Here is an 8,176-nt window from a genome sequence, read left to right on the forward strand (position 1 = left end):
AAGTCACAAACACTATTAACTTTTATGATTATACATTGTTTTTTTAAAAAAGTATTGTTTTTTGTTACCATTACTTGGCAGCAAATGACAGTTTCCAAAAATTAGATCTGGCTTTAAGGTAATGCAGAAAATATGCAACCGGCTTTGAAAGCAATCCCAAAAGAGTTTTAAAGGTATTTTGAGCAGTGGCAGTATTGTTAGGAGAATGAACTGTGGCCTTCCAAGGTAACTACCTTAAAGGAACTCAGCTCATTTGAATGTATTGAGTTTTGGATGTATTCGTTTCATTTTTTTTTTTAAGTTCACATTATTTTAGAATCAAAAGGAAGAACTAAAATTAACATAATTTCTTTGGTTTTTCTATTGCTTGTATTATGTAAAAAGTGAGTGGCAGTTCAGAAAGAAGACTGTTGTAACTGAAGAGTGACAACCAAGAATTTTTGATCATTAAATCAGATTTTATAAACAGTGGAAGGAGCATGGACTTAAAACAAGGCATGCTTATTCGGTTTTGTCAAAATTTTACGAAAATATGTGATATATATTTATACTAAAACTATATAATCCTTAGATTTAGGAAAGCAATCAGTTAATGTCTTTAGCAGATTAAAGCAGTATTAAATACAGGTACAAGTTGGAAATTGTAGAAAACTGAAAGAAAACAAAAGACAATTAATGTCTATGGTAGGGAATAAAAAAGTTTAAGATATTATAAAATTATGTGTATTTTTCTTCTCTTTTACATAAATCATTTGTGAAAAGTGTGCTAAATTTTTTTTTACAGGAGTGATATTAGCATTTATTTTTCAATATAATTTGGAGACCCTTTGTTACCCCAATAAAAATGACAAGTTTCTGTGCCTGTATTCAAGTATGTATGCATGTGATAAACTTGGAAAGCTAAAGCCCTACTTAACTTTGAATTGATGGAATTAGAATTCAAGGGATTTGAATGATGTGATTTAACCTCTACCCTCCAACTCTTACAATGCCCAGTTTTCCCGTGATATCTTTGTTGTGTGCAATAGTACATCTTCCAGTTTCTAGAGAGAAAGTATGCACTTGATATTCTTTGGAAAACTGGGTTAAGTATATAACAGTTTTCAAATTTATACCATAACCTTTAATTTAATGTAATTGTATATGGATCACATAGGCTCTGTTTACTATAATATTCCCCATATACAGGTTTCTTTTTTGTTGTTAATATCATTTGCCATTTTTGTTCTGGAGCACAGTTTTTTGATATAAACAATCTGACTAACTTAAAACAATTTGTTATTTTCCCCTTCAAACATTTTTCTGTGTTTTTGTGCATCAGATATTATAGAGTGGAAGTCTTAGAGTTTGCTTATCAAAATATAACTAAATTTAAAAGAAGTAAAAAGTTGATTGGCAGATTCCTAGCATTTATTCAACAATGAAGTCTTTACCTCTTCTGTGAAAACTATACAAGTAGTTTACATCGTATTATGATGTGTTCATCTCATTTTTCTTTTTATCCCTAAACATGGTTAAACTTATTCCACAGCAATCTTTGGCTGCCACAAGTAGATGCTATCTACTATAAGAGCTGAACTTTCATTGCTCATTCTTGCTCTTACACTAATTTAAAGTCGTTGATTAAGTATTCTTTTTTTTTCTCCACATCTTAATGTAACGTAACTGGGTTTTTTTAAAGATGAGTATATATGTACTAAGTACTGATTTCATTACATGAGTCTCTTCTAACTTGATACTGCATCTTTCAAGATTACTGAGAATCTGATTTCATAATGGGAGTACAGTTTAAATGAAGACTTTTAAGTGGGCCGTACTGTGGGTGGTAGAGTACTGTTCATTAACTTATGTAAGACATAGATCTGTCCCAGACTAAAGAACACCTATTAATATTTAAAATAACCATGATGGTATAAATTTTTAAAGAAATTTTCATTTTTAATTAGTAGTCTTTATAATTCTTTAACTAACACAAGTGTTACACACTTTTCTTATGGGGTAGAGGTGTCTAAGTCAGTATGCTTCACATACTGATGTTGGTAGAAAACACTAGTCAGATTAGATCATAAAACAAAGACAAAAAAGTGTTTGCCTAGTGGATTCCTCTTACCTCTTAGAAGGAGCTCAGAGATAATGTAATAATTTACTTACCAAGTTTTTTTTTTTTTTAATTATTATTTTAGTCACTTGTAAATAAACCTGAAAAGTGTTCATTTGATTCAGGTCTTTAAAGTGGGACTTGAGCATTCAAAACAAGTTAAGCAAGGAGTTTCATTCTTTATGTTAAATTTATGACTATAACATATCTCTAGTGTTTTGAAGGAGATAAACATCATTTTTAATTGAGATATATAACAACAAATAAAGAAGGTAATGACATTTAACCATTTTATTTCAAAGTGTTAACACTATCCAGGTACTTAGAATGAGAGATGGGGTATCAGGTCTCAGAAATTGAAGCTCAAGGCATTTGGTGTCCAATATTTTTCTTTTTTTTTTTTTTTTTTGGAGCTTTTACTTGTTTTTGTTGTCTGTTTTAGGTTTTGAAGGGGTTTTTTGTTGCTGTTTTTTGGGTTTTTTTAAAGGCAGCATCCTCTTATCTGTTTTGGTAAAATTATAAGTATGAATTTATAAGAACTTCCTTAATGTAGGTATATTAGAGATTCTGTTTAACTCAAGATTATTAAATTTTGCTATGTAATTTCTAGGTAGTGTGTGCCTTTGACTTGGGTTAGCCAATTTAAACTTTTGTTTACTTCTCTTTAAATTATTAAGTGAGATTTGAAAAGGTTTAATTTTTGGAATTTCATAGAGAGCATTTGAGTTTTCATGCCATTTGGAGGATTTTATGTTATGATAATAAGCACCACAAATTAAAACTAGACAACTGTCAATCAGTACTTCTAAGTATTTCTCAAAAGGCTAAAATTTATATTCACTTACTTGCTTTTGAATCTTAAAAATTTTTTTATAACTTAAGTAATGTCCCAGAAGAAACCAGCATGTGGTTCTCTAAATTTTTGCTTTTTTAGTGTCACGTATTATCTAAACACCTGGAATAATTAAAAATCTTGTGCCATCAAATGTTACAGCAGCAAACACAGATGCCAACTCTACATTAAAACCCTGTGACAGGCAGGAAAAAAATTATTTCTTACTTACTATTAGGAGCCAACAGTTTCATCTTGACAAAATTCTACTCCTTGGTCAGAATTTCCACATGAATGGCTGGCCAGTACTATTTTTTGTGGGCATATGTATGTATATATATTAAGTGAAAACACTTGTGGAAGTACAAAATTCACACCCCAGTCCATCACAGTAACTTTTTTCCAGTTTCCATTACTTAGTATCCCTTGTTTCTGACTCAGGCAGGTGTCATATGCCATGAAAAGAATTGCCAGTGTACCAGTAACTTCTTTGTTATGATTCACTTTCATATGGAAGACTGTCCAAATTCACAAGATAATCTAGAGGAATTCGTTTTCATTTTTAAGTTCTGATATAAGGGCATTTTTAAATCAATTGCTAAAGATTGTTTTATTGGATATTATTCATTTTAACTTATAAGTTTAGAGATTAGAAAAAGTAACCTCTAGCAGTTTTAATCATTCATGAAGTTGTCAAAAGTTTTAGCATGCTGTTATTAGCATATTAATGCTGAGTGTTGAATATCTAATTTTTGTTAAAATGTTGGCCTATCCCCTACTGTTTAACTACTGCAATACTAAGTTTTTATGCACCCATTTTAAGTAACATTTTGAGGCTAATTAAAACTTTTGGTTGTACTTCAACCGAGAAATGAATGGAGCAGTGATATGGAAAATACAAAAATCGTTTGATCTTGCAATATGTTGCATAATTGCTTGCATTATAAGTTTTCTCAAGTTTGTTTTGCTTAAGCTAATATTAAAATTGACACAAATTCCTTAAGTTCACACTAACTAAGTGGTAAGAAGGAGGTGACTAGGAGCATAGCAGAGAATGTCTGCCTGGAATTGGAAGTCCCACGAGTTAAGACTTGAAGATCAACTAATATGTGTACAGTCATAAGATGCTATAAGGCTTAGATACTAAGGGTTTTTGACACATCTGGAAGTACACATTCCTTATTAGTAATAAAAATTACATAATCTACCTCTTAAGAAATATTTACTATGTAAATATTACAATTAGCACAAGGCTAGCACAGTGACTTTTTGTTTTGTTGGTATATGTATGCTTGATTGAGTACTACAATAATACTTCTGTAAAATAGCTTTTGAATGTTTTAAGAATGTTTCTCAGAAAACAATACTAAAAAAAATACTGAAAATCTTGTTCATTTGGTTTGAAAATCAGGATTTTAGTGTTTTCCACTTTTAAAAGTACCTTCTTGCTCTGCTTTGAGCATCATTTATGGAGGAGTTGGCCTCTCCTGAACCCTGTTTAATTATCTATTCTGGAACAATTTATGTTTCAAACAAAGTCTCTTTGGAATTATTCCTTCAGTATAAAATTAAACATTTCCAAGCAGGAAATTAAGCCAAGGAGAAGAAATGTACTCTCCCAAGTCCCTGTTATAGTGCTTTAAAAATGAATCATTTAAAAGCTGCAATGTCTAAGAAACCACTTGTGAATATACTATGTATTCAAAAATAATTCTCAGGTATAACCTTCAACCCAGTGGAATGAGCCAACCCTAATCTCAAAGTACAATGATAATGCAATCAGCTTTTGAAAGTCAAAAGAACTTTCAGGCTAATGGCTGTGTAACTGAGGTTTCAATGTGCACGTCTAAAACCAATGCTACTTTGTATATTGCAAATCCTTTGGCCTTCCAAGTTGTGGGAGTAGAAGAAGAGTGAAGCAAATCAGCTACTTTCTATTTCAGCTACGTCTCAAACAGCAGTGGTAGGTGGTATTATGTTAGCATCATTAACCCAGCAAAGAGCTATACAAGCATTATACAGCTAACATTTTCAGTTGTATTTTTATTTGCTGTACTTAATAGTTTTATGTTCCCAACTCAATCTTTAATGAATGGAAATTTATAGTTTTCTTCCTTGAAACCTATTTTAAGTTTTATATTATGATTGATCCTCTGCAGATTAGTATTCTTCAGCTGAAGAAGGGAGTTACCTATCTCAAACTTGTTAAAAGTAAGTTGTCTGATGAATAAATATGAGTATAGACAATAAACTGATGTACTTTATCAGGGATGAAAGGGTTGATTGTTAAAACTTAGTCACTCCTCTTTTCATTATTGTTTTCATCCCAAGAGGCAGTTAGGAAAGAAGTCCAGACATGCTAGAATACTAAAAGTAATATACCCTTTCTGTAACCCCTTCATCTGTTTATTTAACAGGTATTTATTGTGTGCCTACCGTTTGCTAAGTAGGCACATGTGTTCTAAGGTTGAAGAATACCAGCTGGAACAAATTTTCTTTATGCTCAAAGAGCTTAGTTCTGCCTCAAGAGCAGCAGATAAACAAGTTAATTTCAGGTAGAGAAAAGTTCAAAGAATCAATAAATGAAAGTTGATTTCACACTTGAAAGAGGAAAAGAAGGTAAACGTGCAGATCTAGGGAAAAAGCAGTTCAGGCAGAGGTTAAATGCATCCAAGTTGGGATGAGTATATCAAATTTGAACGAAGTATGATGTTAAGATGGGAGAACTGGGTAGGGACCAGATTATGGGTAGTCTTGTAGTTCAAGGTAATGAGTTGAGATTTTATTCTGTATACAATGGGAAGCCATTGGAAATTTCAAAGATGATTCTGGATATTGTGTAGAGAAATTATTGTATGGGGCAAGAGTCTTGACAGGGATACCAGTAGGAACCTGTCGCAGAATCCTGGCTGAAAGAAAGGATGTTTGGGGGCTAGGATTTGGAGAGAAGTGCACAGAATCAGGGAAAGGCCGATAGGATTTACTAACGAATTGATACTGGGGGTTATAAAGGATGGAGACATCAATGATGGCTCTTAGATTTCTTACTGAGTAACTGGTAGGTGGTGGGATCATTAAACGGGAAGACTGGGAAAGCATATTTTCTGAGAAAGGAGGAGCTAGCCAAAGAAAGTGAATTTGGAGCTTGGAAATAAATGAAGAGAGTGGTATCACAGAAGCTAGGCACTTCAAATAGGAAATAGTCATCAGCTGAATGCTGCTGAGAGGTTAAATAAAACGAGGGCTTAGAGAAGGGCCCTAGGATTTAGCAAGATACAAGTCTTTGGTGCATTTCCAGTAGAGTGATGGAGATGTTCCAGCTCTCCTATATGAAAGTGAGAAAACTTATTCAAACAGTCACTGTCCTTAATCTCACTGTAAATTGAAGGTTTTAAAAAAGTCCATCCTTTTCTTTTTTGATTTGTACAATACGTAACATGAGATCAACTTTCTTAACAGATTTTGAGAGTACAAGAGGGTATTAACTGCAGGCACAATGTTGTACTCTAGAACTTACTCATCTTGCATAACTGAAGCTTTATTAGCAGCTCTCCATTTTCCCCTCCCACCAGCCTCTGGTATCCATTTTATTCTCTGCTTCTGTGAGTTTGACTATTTTAGGTAACTCTTAAAAGTGGAATCATGCAGTATTTGTCCTTCTGTGAAAGTTAATCTTGGGTTTACCTCTTCCAAATGTTAAGCAGGATAACTTAGGAAATCTTGAAATAGAGCAGACCATAACTCTAGACATTAATAACAAACAGCTTTCTACAAAGTGTTTGTTCCAATAATATATTTTAAAACCAGTTTTTCCTTTCCAACACTACATATTTATAAGCCTTTAACTTTAAATTTTTTCTTTGATGCTTATTAACTATGAAATTGTTTGAAATCCATGGCTTTACCTAACACTTTTATATCCTCACAAAAGATGTCAATCTTTTCTGGTGTTTATGAAGAATGAATTCCTTATACATGAAATCAAAGCCCTTCTGTCTTATCAACTTTGACTATAACTCAGAATATCGATATAGCTGGATGTAGTTATTACCAAAATCATGAATTCTGGAAATATTTGGGTTTTTCTCCAAGGAAGTAGTTCAAATATGAACAATACTATTATATTTAAAGGTTGGTATTTTGAGTAATCTCAAATTGACAATGAAGCAGTACACCTTATCCTGAAATTTTTATCTGAAAGTATACATTTGCTTAAATACTTGAATCCCATGAAGCAAGTAGTGTAATTAAATTTAGAGATCATCATATCTCAGAAGTATATGGCCATTTTTCCTCAATTAGAAATCAAGAAACAATTGACACATGGGATTGTGCTTCCAAGAACAAAATACTTGAACTTCAGGTATAGGCCACCATCTTAGTAGATGCCATTTGCAGCTTCCCAGGGAGTGGAGTGTGGTAGAGAAGAAGGCCTATGGAGCAGGAGACCTGCATTCCTCAATTGGCTATGAATTGAGATTTGTCACTTAACCTCTCTCGACTTCAGTTTCCTTAGTTGAATGATTCTTTTAACCTCAGGTATACAGAATTGAGAAAATCATAATCCTTGGCATGTGGCATACTAGCATGTCTTTACTTTCCATGTGTTTACTTAGATATGTGTATCTTTTAAAAAGTAATATACATATGTCTACTTTTAATTTCCATAAATGACATAAATTTCATTCCTTTTTAAGACTATATAACTACCCATGTTATTTTAAAAACTAGTTTATTATTTTATCTCTTCCATCTCATACATATGCCAAAATTTACCTATTTATTTCTCCAGTGGTACACATATGTGGAAGTTCTTTCCAAATCCTTACTACAGTAAATAATTCTGTGAAAAACATTTTATGCCCATCTCCTTATGGACCTGTGCAAAAATTACTCGGGTGTGCATCTGGAAATACTGGGTATTGGACATAGTACTTCATTTCACTAAGTACTGCCAGAAACTCATTAAAATAGTGCTACTATTAATGCTCCAACTAGTAGTGCATTGAGGGTTCCAGTTTTCTCCTATCCTTGATGGCCCTTGATAATATCTGACTTTCTTAAGTTTTATCCTATTTTAACTACATTTTTGTGACTACTAATAAGCTTTAACATCTCTTTATACATTTCTTTTAACGTCTTGAATATCTCTTTTTTGTTAGCCATTGAGTTTTTCCCTCCTGTGATTGTCTACTCACAATCTGTTATTGGCTTCTTATTTTTTACTGATTTGTAGTAGGTCGTTG

This window comes from Cynocephalus volans, chromosome 3 (genome assembly GCF_027409185.1).
Source record: "Cynocephalus volans isolate mCynVol1 chromosome 3, mCynVol1.pri, whole genome shotgun sequence".
Classification (NCBI taxonomy): Eukaryota; Metazoa; Chordata; class Mammalia; order Dermoptera; family Cynocephalidae; genus Cynocephalus; species Cynocephalus volans.